This window comes from Psammomys obesus, unplaced genomic scaffold, assembly GCF_907164565.1.
Source record: "Psammomys obesus unplaced genomic scaffold, mPsaObe1.curated_primary_1811, whole genome shotgun sequence".
Taxonomy (NCBI): domain Eukaryota; kingdom Metazoa; phylum Chordata; class Mammalia; order Rodentia; family Muridae; genus Psammomys; species Psammomys obesus.
Genome location: NW_026592890.1, coordinates 27538302 through 27542655, shown reverse-complemented (window position 1 = coordinate 27542655; position 4354 = coordinate 27538302). Strand labels below are relative to the sequence as shown.

The following is a 4354-nucleotide window of genomic DNA, read 5'->3' as shown; positions in this document are numbered from 1 at the left end:
TGCTATAAACATGGTTGAGCAAATATCCCTTTTGTGTACTTGAGCAAACTTTAGGTATATACCTAGCAGTGGTATAGCTGGGTCTTGAGGAAGCACTATTCCTAATTGTCTTAGAAAGCACCAGATAGATTTCCAGAGTGGTTGTACCAGTTTACATTCCCACCAGCAGTGGAGGAGGGTTCCCCTTTCTCCACAACCTCTCCAGCATGTGTTGTCCCTTGAGTTTCTCATCTTGGCCATTCTGATGGGTGTAAGGTGATATCTCAGGGTCGTTTTGATTAAAAATATGGAATGCTTCACAAATTTGCATGTCATCCTTGCGCAGGGGCCATGCTAATCTTCTCTGTATCGTTCCAATTTTAGTATATGTGCTGCCGAAGCGAGCACTCAAACCCTTTTCACATGATTGTTATCCCCTCCTGAATCCACTGCTAGATGCTGGCTGGAATAAACTCCTATAGGTTCTGGCTGGAATAAACTCCTACACCTTTGTAAGCTGGCAGGTGGGAGAATGGACAGTGGAAAGCTCTCAAGTGCAACACTGCAGGAAAAAAAATGGCTCAAAAAGAAGGAAGGATGAGGAACAAATCCAGCAGGGGAAGACTGACCAGTGCAGCTGCTTTGGCTGCTTGCCATGGCTGCTTTAATAACCAGGACTCGGAATTCCTACCTCTGAGCCTCCTCTTCTCAGGTTGCTTTTCCTGCTCGCTGGGCTCAGTTTTTAGATATGGATAACAGTAGATATTGTTTTATGCTGTTCTGCTTTATTGAAAAGCAGGCTTTAGAGGTGGGTTATGGCTCTCCCTTCAATAGATCCAAGCATGCTTGTTTGTTTGTTTGTTGTTTCTCTCTCTCTCTCTCTCTCTCTCTCTCTCTCTCTCTCTCTCCCTCTCTCTCTTTGGACGGTGTTTCTCTGTGTAGCCTTGGCTATCCTGGACTCGATTTGTAGACCAGGCTGTCCTCGAATTCACAGAGATCCACCTGCCTCTGCCTTCCAAAGTATTGGGATTACAGGCATTCACCATTGCGCCTGGCTCAAGCATGCTTATTTAAGTTTCCTGTCCTGTGACAGGTGATCCACATGATTTTGTATTAAAAACTTAAGGGAAGTAAATACACTCAAAAGGACTAGACAGAAGGAAATAATCAAACTCAGGGATGAAATCAATAAATTAGAAACAAAGAGAACAATATAAAGAATCAACAAAACCAAGACCTGGTTCTTTGGGAAAATCAACAAGATAGACAAACCCTTAGCCAAACTAACTAAAGGACAGAGAGAAACTATCTAAATCAACAAAATCAGAAATTAAAATGGGGATAAGACATTGACAAAATCCAAGGAACTATTAGGTCTTACTTCAAAAGATTATACTCCACAAAATTGGATAATCTAAGTGTAATGGACAATTTTTCTGGATAGATTCCACTTACCAAAGTTAAATGAAGATTAGTTTAGAATGTAAAGAAAGGGAAATACTTCTACATTGTTGGTGGGACTGAAAACTTGTACAACCACTCTGAAAATCAATCTGGTGCTTTCTCACAAAATTGGGACTAGCTCTTCCTCAAGACTCAGCTAAACCACTCCTGGGTATATATCCTGTTGGGGGTTGACCTGGTGGTATGTATTTGTATGTATTTTTATGGCCCCCAAGATCTTGCCCATGCTCAGGTGAGCACTATCTCACATATTCCTGTCCTTGTTGAATAAAGCTTGTTCCATCTACTTTAAAGCTGTTTGGCTGACAAAAATGCTCAAGCTTAGAATTTGGCAAAAAAAAGAGAGGTGAAGTTTGGGGTTCACAGGGTAGAATCAAGGGACCACGAGGAGAGGAGTAGGAGACAGGATAGGAGGAAAAGGAAACAGACTGACGCCATTTGTTAGCATGGGAGAGGAGCGCATGGCTGGATCAGTGTGGATGGAGAAGATGGAAAACATCATTAAGTATTTGGGACCATGGAGGGAAGGTAGCTCAAGATTGGAGCTGGGAGGTAAAGTTAGTTTAGAGGGTTAATATCTGCCATGCCCCAGGTAAAGGCTATTTTATTAAATGTAACAGGTGTCTGTGTCTTCATTTGATTGATTACAGGTTAGATAATACTGCCGGAATAATTATAGCCTAATAAACACTGATTAGACCACACCTTTTAAGTTTACCACAACAATACCCCCCCAAAAAATGTTCTACCATGCAATAAGCACTAGATGATAGAATGGAAGCCAAGATGCTTAGATATGCAGGTGCTGGTTATTGGTATCAAACTGTGCTAAGGACAGGCTCTTACCGCTGTGTGTATGTAGGACAGCAATGGTTTCTATGTTTCCTGATAAACTCTTCTACTGGGCCTATAGCATGCCCAGCCTAAAAACCCCACTGTAAGTTCAACATTTCTAAGAGCTAATGTTAAAATAAGAATGCTAAACAATTGAGAACTAAGTTCGAACCCCAATCTTATAAAAAGCTACTAACTTGTTGTAAACTGTTAAAAATGATTTAAGTATGCAATCTAATAAATGACCAAATTCTTTAATGTATTCGTAACTATATTTGTAGTCGCGCTGGATAAAAATGTGATTTATTTACAGGAATAAGTTTTGCTTAGCCTCTTATATATGTTTTCAAGGTTAAACCTAAAGCAAATAACCAAAAATAATTAAAATACTTAAAATGAGGTATACTTAATAGGTGGACTTTAAAACTTTTCAGAGATCTGATGAATATGGCATTTAAAATGTTTAATGAATAAAACTTCCTATGATAGACAGAAATGCCAGCTCCTAGCAGCGACCCTAATGTCTCCAAAAAAGACTAACGGGAACAGATTTGGATTGTGGAATGCTAAGCAATGGGCAAACTGTCCCATGCTTTGCCTGCTGCCAAGGCCCTGCACAAACTCTGGATACTGTTGGGTTGACTGCCCTACTCTGTCAAGTCAAGGTAGGCCAATTTTCCAAGTTCCTTTTCCACAGGCAAACTCTCAGACTTTCAGGACCTGACAGCTCAAGCCCCGTGCCCTGACAGCTAAAGACTGACCTCTGTCCCCAGTGAAACTAACGGTGGAGCCTAAGGTAACTGTCCAGGTAACCATATGTCTCTGTCATTTTCATTACTATGTAAGCCATTTGGATTATACTTCTTGCTATAATTTCTCCTTCTCCAATCTCTGATGGTGTTGACAGATAACTGTAGCTATATTAGTGTGGTATCAGATTCCTGGCAATACATTGCATATATTTAAAAAACAGGCCTTACTTTTCTAGAGTTATTAGGTCACTCAATGAAGAACGGAAACTCACACACAGGTTTGCCTCACTAACAGGCTTCATATTAAAGGATAAACTAGTTTCAGTTGTAACTTTTACTATTTAAAGGTACTTGCTCTGCAAAGACCGCTTTTAGTAATCAACCGCTTATATATGTCTACTGGTAAATAATTGAACGAAAAAAATTAAGGTTTATACAAATTATAAAAATCTAAAATAATTTAAATCATAAGCATCTTAGGATATAAAAGCCTAAATAAATTATAAAAACCTAAGAAAATTATTTATGATGTATAAATACAAGTTACTCTATACTATTATTATACTAGGATTTCAAAGGTTCAGAGTTTTAACACTGATCAATGAATGATGTTCTGATAAGCTGATAAAGACCTGATCATTATTATTAGTCAAAAGCTCAATATTTTAAATTTCCTTTGGTTGTCTTCTAAATATTTACTTAAATATAGTTCTCAACATGTTAAAAATATCTCTGTCCAATCTATATCCAGCCCTCAGGACATAATTTTTTTTTTCTTTTTAACCCAAAGCCATAGCTTTTGCTATGACTCAAATGCACAAGTCAACTATAGCTGTTTGCAAACATCTGTTAGCTGCTTTTTCTATGATGTGGATTTTAATACAGATTACAAACAATGGTAATATTAATACATCTAAAACTTTTTAATCTTCTATTGTAAACTAAAAATATTCATGTAAGCTTCAAGGAGTCAAGGAAATCATAAAAATTAGACCTACCTCTCAGGTCAACTGGAGTCCAGTTAAGCAATCCTGTCAATCAAAAGCCTACGTTTTCCCACTGAGAGTGGAATCTTGTTCTCTTACCTGGCCTTACTCCTACTCTACCTAACTACCAGGATTGTGGACCTGGAAATTCCAAATGTAAGATTTTCCTTTAAGTTCCTTAACTTTAACTTTTGTCCCAGTCTATCTCTGTCTCTTCAGATTTCCCCTTGGCTGGTAGACATCATCCAGGAGTAAGCTGTGAACTGCAAACTGCTGCAAGCCCTGGACTCGCTGAAAGCTGAGGTGAACATGCCCAGCTGATATGACTGCTCCCTCTAT

General features: G+C 38.7%; 1 non-coding gene across 1 annotated transcript; it reads right to left on the bottom strand.

Moving 5' to 3' along the window:
* Positions 1-280: 280 nt before the first annotated feature.
* Positions 281-387, bottom strand: LOC129683464 (U6 spliceosomal RNA). The gene has a single exon (XR_008721149.1). It is a non-coding gene; the product is annotated as a U6 spliceosomal RNA (small nuclear RNA).
* Positions 388-4354: the final 3967 nt, after the last annotated feature.